Source organism: Microcebus murinus, chromosome 16 (genome assembly GCF_040939455.1).
Source record: "Microcebus murinus isolate Inina chromosome 16, M.murinus_Inina_mat1.0, whole genome shotgun sequence".
NCBI lineage: Eukaryota > Metazoa > Chordata > Mammalia > Primates > Cheirogaleidae > Microcebus > Microcebus murinus.
Genome location: NC_134119.1, coordinates 50,292,351 through 50,307,071, shown reverse-complemented (window position 1 = coordinate 50,307,071; position 14,721 = coordinate 50,292,351). Strand labels below are relative to the sequence as shown.

The following is a 14,721-nucleotide window of genomic DNA, read 5'->3' as shown; positions in this document are numbered from 1 at the left end:
TTCAGGAGGGCTCTCTGGAGGAGGGGGCTAGGGGAAAGGTTGGTAGGAGAGAAGTGCCTGGGCCGCTAGGAGCTGGGCTGGTGGGCTGCTGGGTTGGCCAGCCACTCTGGTCCAGGTCTGACCAAGCCCCTAGGGCAGCGCTGACTCCTGGCCATTCTGGGGACAACAATGGCCAGCATTTAAATTCCAATTGAGTCGCCAGAGTGGCCCTGGGCGTGAGAACGGGAGCCCCCACCCCCAGCCCATGCCCCGCCCGCCACATTCCTGCCTCCCCGGAGATGGCCGTGGCCAGGGCTGTCGCCAGGGGGCCGGGAATGCAGCCCTCAATGGCTGGGGACAAGGGCCCATTGAGCAGTGACGGGCAGGATTGAGCCGTCAGCGCCCCCCACTCAGGATCCCTCCTCAGCTCCCCCCGAGTTACTGATGTCAGCTGCTCGGGGACCCTACCCCTGGCCTTCTGTAGCTGGGCCCAAACGGGCCTGTGCCCAGGTCCCGCCAACTGGCCCTGGCCTTCCCCCTTAGCGCCTTGTCACACTTCTGCCTTATCACACACCTGCTCCTGGGGGCTGCCCACCCCCCAGGAATCAGAGGCTGTGTGCCTGGCCCTGCCTGGTCACCCACCTTACATCATCCTGTCTTGTGGCACCCAGGAGGCTTTGACCACTGCCCACCCACTGCCAGCCCACAGAGGCAGGGACCAGAGCCTGGCACTCAGGGACACTTGGACGTTTTTGAGGAATCAGGTTTTAATACGGTATGTCCAGGGCCTAGTGGCCATGTTTCCTGGGACCCCAGGTCCCCTGGGCCCCAAATGGGGCTGATGCCCTCAAGGCAGCGCTGTTGTGAGGAGGATGGTGGTGGCAGCAGCCCTCACCCTGCCTCGCTTCAGCCCAAGGCCCGCCAAGAGCCTGATCCCACCTTCGCTTGGATCTGCCCTGTGGGGCCTGCCTGGGATAAAGGGCTGGCCTGGGCAGTACCCATCCATGTCCATCCCCCACCCAGACCAGGTCCCCTGCTAGGCCTGGCCAAGGCCAGCTCAATGGGCTTTGCTGCCCTCCTCACCCTGTGTGTCTGGCACAGCCCCTCCTCCCCCTACCAGGGCGGTAGAGTGTCAGAAGGATGCCAGGGCACCTGAGCCCAGATGGGACAGCTCCAGGGACAGGTGGGTGCCAGGAGGCACAAAGGCCCTGGCTTCTGGGGACCTTGCCTGGGAAAGAGCTCGGGGCTGAAGGGAGACTGGTGTCACATGACAACAAGTGTTGAGGGATCTCACATGGTGGCCCCCTTCCTCCCTGCTCAGGAAGATGTGCTCCTGCCCCTGCCTCCTGGGGTGGGCTGAAGGGTGGTGGTAGACAGCATTAACAAGTGTCAGGCACCCCAGACAAACAAGATGTGTCGGCTGGGGGCAGGGTCTGGGATTCGTAGGATCCCCTAGGGGAGTGTGGGCTGGGGACTCCAAGCAGCATCCCCCAGGCCCTGGCCACACTGGCTATCACCCCAGGGCTCCACAGAGCAGAGTAACCATCCGCACTCTCAGGACCTGGCCCAGGGTGATGCCATAGAGGCCCACTGAGCCAGGCTACCACTTGGCCCCGTGCCCCCACCTCCCCAGTCTTCTGCTGCAGCCCAGTCTTCTGCTGCAGCCCAGTCTTCTGCTGCAGCGAGCACCCAGCACCTGGGTCTGCTGCTCAGGTGAGCCTTTGGGGCTGTGAGCGCTCCAGACACACAGGAGGTGCTGAGGTCCCCAAGCCTGGCCCACTGAGGCCTTTGCCCACTTGCGGCCACAGGGACGCTGTCTCAAGACAGCCCGAAGCCCCTGGAGCCAGCCTGGCCCCACCTGCCGGGAACCCCAGGCCAGCCCGTCCTCACTGGCCTCTGGGGCCATGGGTTACCCTGTGGTCCCTTCCTGAGACACCTCCCAGATTCATTGTTTTCCCTTTTACTGTTATTTGCATTTCTTTTATGTTGAAAGTTTTTGTTTCTTCAGTTTTTTTTCTGGGATATCTTTTTCTTCTGTACAACTTCCTCTTCTAGTTTTGGAACAATTTGTTCCTTTTCAGAGATGATCACCTCCATGTGGCCGGGGAGCTCAGGGACAGGTTAATCCGACCATGAGCTCTGTGAGTTCAGCGCATCTTGGGTGCTTTGCTCACCTGGATGTGCTCAAGGACTCTGCATTTTTAAGCATGTGCAGCAAAAATTCAGCACTTTTTTTGGGCCACTGACCCTGTGTCCTTGTGTTTGGCCCATGCACACCTATCGGCTCCACCACCTTAGCCTTGGAATGGTCCACATGGTTTCTGTAAAGCGATGTCTTTCAGATACTTTCGTATATGCACACCCTTGACGGTTTGGGCAGTCGCACGAGTGTTCTTAGAGTGAACAGGAAGATTTGAACTTCTTGACTTGCGTGATTTTGTGGGGTTTTCTGGGTAAGGTGAATAGCGAACCGTTTTCACAGATCACTCCAGGCCACTCAGGGAAAGAGGAGAAAGTCAGACTCATTTTTGAGGAAAGCCCTGGGCAGGTGGAGCTGACTGCCCAGGGTCCTCTGCTGGCCTCAGTCTCCACCACATCAGGCTGGGTTAGGCAGGGCAGGGTTGGGGCCTGGGCTCCTGGTGGAGGACGCGGATCGGCTGCAGGCAGCTCCTTGAGGAACTGCCCTCCACAGGGGGGTCCAGCCCCACCCAGGCAGGGAGGCCCCAGGTCCTGTTCTGGGACCTCCAGGCCTTTGCACAGTTAGGAGGCCACAAGGTTAAGAGGGTGGGACAAAGTGAACAGGCACCCCTGGGGGTGAGGGAGGGCAAGGGGGAGTCAGGGAGGAGTGGCCATACAGAGGCCCTGAGGTGGAAGTACTGCCAGCAGGATGGTGGGAAGTGAGGTGCTCAAAGAGGCTGTTCCGGAAGCCCTGGCTATGCTGAGGGGGCCAGGAGGGCCTGGAGCAGAGAGGGTATGAGCCCACTCAGGTCTTAACAGGACTGCCTGGGGGAAGTGACAGAGGGGCTGGGCCACGGTGGCCAAGTGGAGGCACACAGACATCCAGCTGCAGGCGCTAGTGCCCAGACCTCAAGGCGGTTTAGAAGATACTATCGCCAACAGTGCTGGGAGCAGGACTGGGCCCTCCAGAAGGTCCCATCCCACCCATGGCCTCACCTCATGCCCTGGGCCTGGGCTTTTGGCACAGCTCTGCTGGCCCATGTGTGCCTGGAGAACCCAGACCCCATCATGCCCCCGAAGACAGCAACACACACGCAGGACCAAAGGACTTACCTGAGCCCAGAGCTGCCTCCCAGGATGGAAGGGGTGTCCTGACTGGGGGTCAGCTCCCTTCCCCGAAGAGACACAAGAGTATCTAAGGTGTTGGCAGAGCTTCATCAGCTGTGCTAGGGAGGAGTCTGCAGGTCAGGGTCCTGGGTTTTGTGGCACTGGTGTGGGCCAGGCAGACGTCCTGAGTGAGGAGAGCACGCCCAGGCCACTGTCAATGGACTGTTGTGCTCCTCAAGGGCTGCCAGTCCTGCCCACCCAGCAGGACAGATCTGTGCTTGCTGGCAGTAGCCAGTCGCTGCACACGGCCCAGATGTTGGACGCCTTGGCCAGGGCCTGGTGTACATCTGGGGACTATGTTATACACTGCACCCAGCCAGCTGTCCTCGAGGCTGTGCTCATTGCCCCATGTGTGTGACACAGGCAGGGTGGCTGACTGCGGCTACACACAACTATCCCCAGCCTGAGTGGCATCATTCATTCTTGAGGGTGGGGGCCAGCCCTGCCCCCACCTCCTTGGATAGGGGCCCACTGGTCTGGGTCTGAGGACACAGCTCTTGCAAGCAGTGCTAGAGACTGGGCTTGGGGGTCTGAGCCCCTGATGCACAGCCCCTTTCTGGACTGGACTTGGGGCGCTGAAGATGCAGACTGCAACGTGGCCCCAGGTCTCCAGTCTGCTGGGGGGGGGTAGCTGTGGAGAAACATTCAGAGGCGAAGACCACGGCCACAAGCGGGAGAGGCGGTGCTGCGTGGACTGATGTCTGCAGAGGTGGCATGCAAGCATTCCTGACACCCTCAGCTCTAGTGTTCTAGGGACACAAATACATACCCCTGAGACCTCAAAGACCACACTCCGTGGGGGTCCCAGCATGGGCTCCCCCATCCCAGGGGCTCTCAGTCCTGGGGGTGGCAGGGGCGCCCTGAGGCCAGAGGCCCGAGAGCAGTCCCTCAGTGTATGTAGGTGGGCTCCGGGGAGGACAGTGGGCTGTGCCTATGGGGTGAGCCCCCAGTGTGAGAGGGAAGGGGGCTGCAGGAGGGGCCTGGGGCCCAGCCCTGCATGAGGTCACCCCTTTCTGCACATCCCCCACAGATGCCAACAGAGCCCCTTTGGCGGGGGCCAGCTTTCCTCTGGTGGCCAGGAGAGTCCCTCCACCACCCCAACGCTGCTCACTCCATGCAGCAGGCCCAATGGGCTTCCTGGCACCTCTTCTGACCGTGTAGCCCCATGGGGGTGCCTGTGAGGCCAGTTGTTTCAGGGGCTGGGACAGCCAAGGCGATGGCCTTGACAATGACAGCCCTGGTGCCATTCTAAGCCTTCTGGAAGCTTCCAGTCACTAAATCTTATCCTTCCCCACTGGGTCACACCTTTATTGTCCCCATTTTACAAGTAATGCTGTAGGATAGGCATGTCCAAGGCCCAGCTCTTCCAGCAGGGACTGCCCTGCTGTTGGCCAAGGGACACCAGATATGTGGGGAGAGGACAGGACATGGCAGTCAGAGCTGGGTCTGGATGGGGCTGGGGCATGGTGGACAGACAGGGGTGATGATGATGTGGCCCCAGAGAGGAGCCTGGGGCACCAGGACACTCAGGGGCCACAGCGTGGGGATTTGGGAAAAGAGCCACCAGTCGCACGGTGTTAGTGGCAGCATCTGTAGCGGGGCAGGTGTCCACTGCCTTCCCACAAAGCCGGCCTCAAGGGCTATGCCTCCAGCCCCTCTCTGAGGGCCACTGAGACAGGTGGCATCGTCTTCATGGGGGTGTAGGGCGGGCCCCTGGGAAGAACTGAGCAGAAAGGTCCGAGGAGTGGCTGTCGAGTCTCCACCTGCCCCAGGATCCAATTCTGGCACTACCAGTTCTGTGAGCTCCACGGTAGCAAACAGCCAGAATCCTTTAAGCTTTTTACAAGGAGAGCACAGTGTCTGTGCCATGCATGTGTGTGTGCTCATGTGTGCGCATGCGTGTGTGCATGTGAGTGTACACACACGTGCATGGGCATCTAAGGCAAGTGCTTGCGAGTGCCACTCTGGGGGTCCTACCACGGGGGTGGATCAGGGCCACCACTCCTGGGAGCAGGAGTGTGGGGGGTGTCCTGCAGAGCCACAAACCCTGCACAGGGCTGCCCTGTCAGGGGGACTGCATGAAGGGTCTCCAGCAGTGGGCAGGGGAGGGGATCTTCCCCCGCCCCTCACTGGGATGGATCCAGCGTGGGGGAGGACAGCAGAGCAGGCCAGGCACCAGCGGGCTGACTCCCACCCAGTGCAGTGTGCAGACGGGCCCTGCTCTCCCCAGCCACAAGGGCTGGTCCCAAGGCTGGGCCAGGAGTCCGGGCAAGCCCAGCCTCTGTGGGGCCAGAGAACAGCTCATGGATGGGATTGGAGTGGAGAAGGAGGCCCCTCTGAGCGATGCCTGGCAGGGACGCTGTACCGCTACCGTTCCTGTGCCAGGGCCCAGGCCTGGGCCGGGGGCTCCTCCCTTCACCCACCCAGGCTGCCTCCGGGTTCTGAGGACCTGGACCTCAGTCCTGTACCACTAGGACAGATTTTTTTTTTTTGAGACAGAGTCTTACTCTGTTGCCCGGGCTAGAGTGCCATGGTGTCAGCCTAGCTCACAGCAACCTCGAACTCCTAGGCTCAAGTGATCCTACTGCCTCAGCCTCCCGAGTAGCTGGGACTACAGGATGCGCCACCATGCCCAGCTAATTTTTTCTATATATTTTTAGCTGTCCAATTAACTTCTTTCTATTTTTGTTGAGACAGGATCTCGCTCTTGCTCAGGCTGGTTTCAAACTCCTGACCTTGAGCAGCCCCCCAGAGTGCTAGGATTACAGGTGTGAGCCACTGCACCTGGCCACTAGGACAGATCTTGAGCCCGGCAGGGGTGGGGACAGCCCTCCATGAACCCCCCCCACCGTCTGCAGCTTCTCTGAGGCTGCCATGTCAGTAAGGACCAGTGTCTCCAGATGGGGGTGTGCCCTGGTGTGGCAAGTCGGGGGGTGCTTGGGAGGGGAGGGCAATGCTTAACTAGAGGGGGGGCACGCTACTGGACACTCCGGGGCACTCAGAAGAAGAGGCTCTCTTTGATCTTCTGTGTGCCCTGGGGCAGTTTGCTGCCATCTCTGAAACTTAGCTTCTTCATCTGTCTACCTGAGGTAACTCATCTCCCTGGGCCACAAAGATCCAAAGGGTCATGGGCAGGGAGCCCTTTCCTGAGCTGGCCAGGGGTGGCCAGGGCACTTGAGTCCCCCAGCTTTGGTGGGCTAGACTGGACTCTGCACTGCCCAAAGATTTTCCATAGTCAGGCCAGGGGCATTTGGGCGGGGGGCCCAGAGCCCTGAGCCCAGCTGCCAGCTGAAGTATCCAACCCTACTTGGCCCCAGGACAATCCCATGTGAGTGTGCATGCGCTCACGTGGCCACGTGTGCTCACAGGCTCAGGCCAGCCTCAGGCTGCGCTGTGATCTGAAGCCCCTTCCCTGGCTGTGGGCACAAACTTGGCTGGGTGCGGGCAAGGCGGTGGTGCTGGTGCAGGGAGCCTGCCCAGCCTTGCTCTGACCCAGTTTTCCAGGCCCAGCCCAAGCCCTCCGTGCCCAGGCAGGTGGGTGGCGCTTGCAGTGGGGGCTCATAGCACTGCTCTCTTGCTCTGCTGGTGCCCTGGGCCCACAGTGGCTCCCTGGGGGCACCCAGCGGGCTGGCTGTGCCCCGGGCTTATACCCAGAGGGGATGGGTGCCCTACCTGCATCCCACCCTCAAGCCAGCTACCATACGTCTCTGCCTTGTGCCTGTGGTCACCAGGTAGACAGCTGCCCAAATCTGTTCTGCCTGCCCTGCCTTCTAAGAAGCCTCCAGGGACCAGGCACTGTGGTCCTCCACCGCAGACCTGGCAGGCACCTCCCTGTGACCTCCTCCTGGAGGCCAGTCATTATCTAGCTCGAGACCAGGATCCTCAAGAGGGGTGGATTTGGCCTCGAAAAGCACGTCCAGGAGCAGGGGAAGGTGGGAGGGTACTGGAGGCAGGGAGGGGACTGTGAGGGCGGAAGGGTGGCCGTGGGAAGCAAGGCCCAGCATGGCCAGCCCGATAAGCCCCTTTGATCCACACTGAAGCAACACAGACCCCTGTTCTGAGATAACCAGGCCTGGGAGCCACTAGGTCTGGCCCAAGTTGCCCTCTCCGAGGGTACCCCAGCCCTGCCCACTCCAGCCCTGGGCAGACCCTGACCCAGACAGTGACTGGTCCTGGGGGCAGGCTCAGCTGAAAGCTGGGGTAGGGGTGGCCTGAGCGAAGACTGGGCAGGGTACCCCATGGATCCAGTGGCTGTAGGGAGGGAAGCCTGGCACCCCCACCCCCAGGGACTGCCTGAGTACCCCCTCCCTTCACTGCCTCCCCCAGCCCCGACCTCTCCATGTCCTGCTCACTCTGTCCCCGCTGGTTGGGGAGGGGTGCCTCCCCCACCTCCCCCAGCTCCTGCCCCTTACATCCTGAGCCTGGGAAGCCCCAGTGGCTGTCAACCCCTGGCTGGGGCTCATGAGAGCAGTGGCCACTTGGGCAGCCCTGTCTGACCAGGGCTATAGGTCAATGTGGGCCCAGGTGTGGACAGTTACGTATGGGACAGTGCATACTGCACGGGTGCCCGATCCCACATACAACTCTGCCTGGGTGGTGGGCAGCACCCCACACCCAGGGCTGCCTTGACTGTACCCTTGGTCTCTCCCTGCCCACACCAGTGGACAATGAAGCTGTCAGCAGCCAGGGCCAGGCAGCAGGCGTGGCAGGAGGAGGGACTCGAGGAAGCAGAGACATCTCTATTAGGGGCTGCAGACCCTGCTCAAGCTGTGCTACCAGCCCTGGGGCCTCTACGGGCTGGAAGCAGAGGTGGCCCTCAGAGGCGCTCACTGTCTTCAGGGTCCCTGTTAGCCTTGGGGCTGGGTCCCTGGAAGGGCAGACCCAAGGTGTAGGAGCCCATGGTGTGGGGCTGCAGGGGTGGTCAGCCAAGGTCAGCGTGTGGCTGGGGGCACTGCAGGGACATCCCCAGCTCTGCCTAGTCTCCTAAGGCACCTGTACTCCAAGACTCCTGGCTGGGTGGAAGCAGCCTGGGGCCACTCTGCCCAAGTCCCTGGGCAAGCTGTCAGTAAATGCTTGTGGGGATAGACCCTTGTGAGGTGCTTCATGACACCATGCCTTAGTTTCCCGCTCTGTAAAATGATGCAATGCTGACCCTGGACAGCCCTGTGGCTTAAACATACACCCTCCCCAGTGTCCAAGGCTGAGCTGGGGCAGCAGGATGCCTCACCCACCTGGGATTCCACGAGAGCAGGGTTCCAGGAAGCTCAAGGCTTGGGGGACCCACAGAAGCCCCCATCCATGGGAGGCCGGGCTCTGCAGGCGCCCTGGTGTCAGCCATCGCCCTGCCAGTTTTGCCTGGTCTGGGATAGACACGGCCCCACAGGAGCACACAGCAAGGGCCTGGCTGCCGGCTCGGCCCCCTCCTTGGCAAGAGGTGGCTTCCATTTCCGAGAAAAAGGTCCAACAGCCAGGCCTGGGGGGAGGTCCCCCATGGCCCAGCCACTCCCCACTCCTCCTTCCTGGGGGCTGGAGAGGGGCAGGGATGGGGGGCCATGGGGGCCTGGATCCTCAGGACCTGGCCAGGGCCTTCTCGCCCAGATAACCCCAGAAGTGTACCCCTCAGAGCCAGACTGCTCCCTGGGAAGCCCAGGAGCCCTGGCCACCTCCTTCCTGTGGCACTGGGCACTTTCTGAGGTTGTCTTGTTCTCCCCACACCCTCTGAGCAGCTAATAGAGCCCCTTCCATATGGGAGGTTGGACCCTGAGCAAGCAGACCTGGGCATGGTGGTGCTGGGCCCCCAGGACCCTGCCTCAGACGTCAGGCTTTGCCCTTTCACCCCCACTCCCTGTGTCCCCTGGCCAGGTGCTGCTGGCTGTGGCCTCTGAGAGATTGCGCATGGGTAGTCTCAGTGTTAGCTGGGCACCGGGACTGAGATTCAGGGACCTCAGCTGAGCAGAGGTGCTGGGCGGTGGGCCTGCGGGGCGGGGGTGGGGGAGCACAGCCCTGCTGGCGGGGCTGGCGGGGGTGCACCCGCAGACAGACTTTCCAGGCAGCTCAGGCGCCAGCAGCCTCTGCCCAGCCTCAGTGAATTCACTGCAAACTGCTGCCTCCTCCAATGAGCCCCGCGCAGCCTTGCTGTGCCAGTACCCTGCGGCTGGGCCCCGGGGTGGGAAGGCCGGCCCTCCCTTCTGCTGCTGGGCACCCGGCCCACGGCCAGGGGTCTAGCTGCTCGCAGGGCTCCCTAAATACTTTGGAGAACACCCCACCCTTCCCAAAGCTCAGCTGAAACCTCCCCAGAGCAGGGCAGTCGCATCTGGTCACTGAGTACCTCATGCCACCCGAGGCTCTGTGCCTCAGTTTCCCCACCTGTCAAGCAGGGCTGATGATGGGGCTGGCATGGAGGCTCTCTGTCAGGAGCACTGACTTTACTTTCCTCCTGACTCCAGGCACATAGGATGTGGGTTGCCCCATCCTAAGTTGTCTGTAGGGGTGGGGGCCATCCCCATGCCCCGGCCTGGGCCGCACGGTGTCTACCAGGCCCTGGCTGTGAGCTGAGCTGAGGTGCCTACAGGTGACTTGTTGCAGGAACCAGCGGGGCAGGGGTCGCTGAGTGAGGCCCTGGGGAGGGGCTTTGGGCAAGGTTGGTGCAGGGAAATGCAGAGGGGCCAGCAGGGCCGAGAGGAAGGGACTTCTGAGGAGAGTGGAGGCTGGCCGGCTGAAGGGAAGAGGGCATGACGTGGGGTTGGCCTGGCGGCCACAAGGCCTACACTCTAAATTCAGCCAGAGCCTGTGGAGTTGGGGCTTGTTTATTCTTGGCAGGAAGGCTGGTGCTGGGGGGTAGGAGTGGGGAGTGAAGCCTTTTCAAAAAAAAATAATAATAAAAAATGCTCATTTAGAAGGCTCCCAAGGCATGCTGAACTCCAAAAGGGTCTTGGAAAAAATGCTGAGAGGGTTTAAGTGTAAATGGACCCAAAACACCATAATTAAATTTCCCTTAAATTTACCAGAGTTTGGGGTCAAAGAAAAAATAAAACTTAGGGAAAATACACTTGAGGTTTCAGACAAATGCCAAGTGCTTAGGAAAATAGATTTCTGAGCTGCTCAGCGGCTACTGGCCTGGCCCCTGCCATCCCCGGGAGCTTCGGAGGACTTAACCCCTCCCTGGCCAGCTTTCCACTGCCTCTCCTCCCCACCCCCTCCCCACTCGCCCTCATGGGGGCCTTCCCGGCACCCTGGCCGGCCCTCCCCTGCCAGCCACTCCTGCCCCTCAGCACTGTCTGAGCAGCCCTCATGCCAGGCCCTGGGTGGGGCAGCCTGGGCACTGGCCCCCAGCTCCGCACCTCTCTCCTATATCTATAAACGGCCTGGTTGCCTTTCTTTGCTCACCGGGGAGCAGCCACATTTCCAAACCAAAAGTCAGGACTTGAGGTCTAGTGGTCTGAGTGAACCAAAGGGCAAAAAGGCCAGACTATTTGGACTGTCCTGGGATGTCCAAGATGACAGGCTCCCAACAGCTCATGATTCATGGTGTTGCCCTTTTTGCTCAGCCTGCCAGGAAGCTCAAAGCTAAAATTACGGATCTTGCACAGTAGCTAGTATTGGCTGAGAGATTTTGGAATATTTTCCCCTCTTCTCCATGTTCTTTAAAATTCCATTTCTTTTTTTTTTTTTTTTTTTGAGACAGAGTCTCGCTTGTTGCCCAGGCTAGAGTGAGTGCCGTGGCGTCAGCCTAGCTCACAGCAACCTCAAACTCCTGGGCTCAAGCAATCCTGCTGCCTCAGCCTCCCGAGTAGCTGGGACTACAGGCATGTGCCACCATGCCCGGCTAATTTTATATATATATTAGTTGGCCAATTAATTTCTTTCTATTTATAGTAGAGACGGGGTCTCGCTCTTGCTCAGGTTGGTTTCGAACTCCTGACCTCGAGCAATCCACCCACCTTGGCCTCCCAGAGTGCTAGGATTACAGGCGTGAGCCACCGCGCCCGGCTAAAATTCCATTTCTGTTATAATGAGCAGATCAAATGTGCTTTTTATTTTAATCCTCTTCAAATTCTCTGAGAATAAATTTAAAAGGTAGGAATTACCCACAAACTATAATAGCCACGCCCCACTCAAACCAGCTTTCTCTTCTTTGGGGGAAGGGGTCAGCCCAGCCCAGCTCAGGGGGGCCACCAAGGGACCTCCCCCTCCATCCCATGGTGGCCTGCCATGGGGCAGGGGTAGTAGTGGTTCCCAGAGGAAGTGAGGGTGCATGTTGGGAGATGGGGGGCTCCCAGAGGGAGATCAAGCAGCCCCAAGGGAACCCAAGAGGCTCTGAGAAGAGGTAAGTGGGGCAGAAGGGATTTGCAGCTGCCTCAGGGCCTCGGTTTCCCATTGCTTCCGGGAAGCTCATGGCAGGGCTGAGGGCAGCCCTCACCAGCAGCGCCAGCCCTGGCTGGGCCAGGCACTCCTCGCCGAGGGCGAGCTGAGCAGCAGGCTCTCTCAGGGCCACGCCCTGCCCTGGCTGGGTTCCAGGGCAGCCTCTAGCCTCACTGCCCATCTCCCTGTCAGGTACTGTGGCAGCGGCTGCCTTCCAGGAGCACCCGCTTCTGCTGGCAGCACTGCAGGGGTGGAGGTAGGGTGGGCTACTGCCAGCGTGATGTGGCCCTGCACCAGGGCACAGGCTTCTCTCTGCTGCTCCCCGACACAGGCCCCAGCAGGCTGGAGATGCCTGGGTCTGAGTCATCGACCTGGCCCTGGCTGGGCTGGGCCCATGGGCCCCTCTCACCACTGGCCTGGCCCTGTGTCCCCACACTCATCTTCACCAGGACCCCCACAAGGCCTTGGAGACAGGTGGGGTGCAGGGCAGCGGGCAGGGGAGTGGAAACATGCAAGAGCAGTCATGGAGTGTGGAGGTTCCCCGCCCTCCGGGACCCTCAGCAGGCTCTGCCCTCCTCCCTCAAGGGCTGGGGTCAAGGGCCCTGGGGACGGTTTTGGTTGCTGGACTGCCCTGGCCACCCAGGGCCCTACCAGGATAGCCTTCATCTCCAAGTGGGGCCACTTCTCTCTAGTGGACAGTCTCACCTGTCCAGGGGCCAAGGAGGGCTCATTGCTCTCATCGCAGACAGGAGGACCCAGCTGGGCAATATTGCAAAGCATCTCGGGGGGAAATGCTCCATTAAGGGTGCTATGACAAAACGGTGACCACTGGTGGGTAATGTACAGACAGTGCCACCAAAAGCCAGGAAACGTGGTCCAGCCCTGGCGCAGAGGCCCCACGGGCAGCAGCTGAGATGTACCTGCAGCTGTGGGAAAGCCTGAAGAACAGCTCGCTCCAGCTGCACCTATTACTTAGAAATGATCGATTTGAACAATAAAATCATTTTGACAATAATCTGTGATTTCAGCAATGCCCTCCTTTGGTGGTGGTGGTGGGGTAAAGTGGGCAGTGCCCCCTTTGCTGGTGGCAGTGGGCAGCACCAGTGCCCTTTGGCAGAATCTGGCAGAATCCTCCAAGCCACGGACATGCTGCGGCCCTCCGACCTAACTGCTGCCAGACCGTGCCACAGGAGAGGCCGTCATAAGGGACCACTTCGGAACGCAGACGCTACCAAAGGACCCAGCCACCATGCGGTGTGTAGTGGGGCAGAACAGTAGCCCCCAAAGGCATGTCCATGTCCTGAGCCCTGCAACCTGTGAATGTGATCTTATTTGAAAAAAGGGTCTTTGCAAATGTATTTAAGGTAAGGATCTTGAGAAGAGGAGATCATCTTGGATTACCCGCATGGGCCCCAAATCCAATGACAAGTTTCCTCATAAGAGATGGAAGAGAGATGACCAAGAGAGAGGCAGAGACTGGAGTGATGCGGCCACAAGCCAAGGAATGCCTGGAGCCACCAGGAGCTGGAAGAGGCAGGAAGGGTCCTCTCCCAGAACCTCCAGGAGAAAGTGCAGCCCTGCTGACACCTTGATTTCAGACTTGGGGTCTCCAGAGTGGGGGACGAGTACATTTATGCCGACCAGCTAAGATCATGTGTTATAGCAGCCCTAGGAAAGGATCAGGGCCGAGCACACTGGCTCAACCCAGGCTGCTGCTAGAGGAAGAGAGGGGCTCCTCCTGCCCCTGCAGGGCTGTGGCTGTGGAGGGCTGGGGCATGCCAGGGTTGCTGGGCCCAGGAAGTAGATAAGCCCTGTTTCTAGCTCTCCCCCACCCAGCGCTGCCCATTGGCGGCACCCACCCAGAAGCTGAGGAGCGAGGGAGTCTGAGAGATGCAGCCTTCGAGGTCGGGCTTTCAGGGGCAAATGGGAGAAGGATGGTGTGGGGGCACTTAGTGAACAGCCCACTCAGGCCCAAGATTTCTGCCTAGGAGACAGTCCTGGCAGACAGAAAGCTCCATGCACACAGATGGACAGATGCTCACCTCGCAGGGACCTGGGGGGCAGGGTGCAGAGAGAGAAGGCCCTCCTTGCCATCCACGGACAGGCTGTGGGTGTGGTCCTGGGGGAGCGCCTGGAGCTCCACTGAGCCCTTCTGCCCACAGGGGCCTCGAAGCACGCTGGAGTGGGGCTTCCCAGGGCTCTGCGTTCAGCCAGAGACACCCCAGCCTCTGGAAGCACAGGCTAAACCTGGAGCTGCAGAGTGGGCCCCGCCATGGGCTGGGAAGGGTGAGTAGCAGCAAGTCACTGCAGGGCTTTCATTGCCCATTTCCCCAGTGAGCAAATTGAGTCCCCAAGCCACAAGCCAGATAGGGCAGAAGCACTGGGCCAAGGTCACCCTCTTGCTGCTCTGGCTTCCATGGGCCCCTGACCGCGCTGGGCTTGCCTGAAAGTAGGACAAGATCCCCTTCCGTGTGAGGGCGGATATAGGAGCCACCATTCATGGGAGATTAGGAGGACCCAGACACCCCCAGAGTCCCAGCAGGGCAGCACCTACTACTTGCTGGTTGGGTGGAAGGCCAGGCTAGGTCCTCCTCAGAACTGAGCTGGCCAGTCCCGACCCTCCCCAGCTAGAATCTGTCCCCACCCCTCAGTGCCCCAGCACCTTGAGCCACTTTGCCACTAGTTCCCCATCTCATCCCCCCACAGAGCCCTGGGGTGGGTTCCTCCCCCATCTCTGCCTGGGGTTCTCAGCTGGGGCTCTCCATCTGAGGCATGGCAAACATCCAACCTCCAAACCTGTGTCCTCCTGGGGGAGGTGGGGTAAGGCCTCTCTAGCAAGGAATTCAGGCAGCTGAGCTACGTGTGCCCCAGGTTTCATAAATGCAGCAGTGAGAGCCACCACGCACTCCCCCCCCCCCCCGCCCCCCGCGTCCCCGTGTAGTTCCTTGCATTTCACTAGCCAGGTAGACAGGCCACGCCGTCCTTCACCCCCAGGCCTTTGCATACACAGTTGTCTCTGCCTGGAATGCCGTCCTA

The 14,721-nt window shown here is 60.2% G+C and overlaps 1 protein-coding gene across 1 annotated transcript in view; it reads right to left on the bottom strand.

Moving 5' to 3' along the window:
* LOC105881641 (stem-loop histone mRNA binding protein) overlaps positions 1–14,721 on the bottom strand; it is a 230,380-nt gene that overhangs the window by 174,796 nt on the left and 40,863 nt on the right. The window lies entirely within an intron of this gene.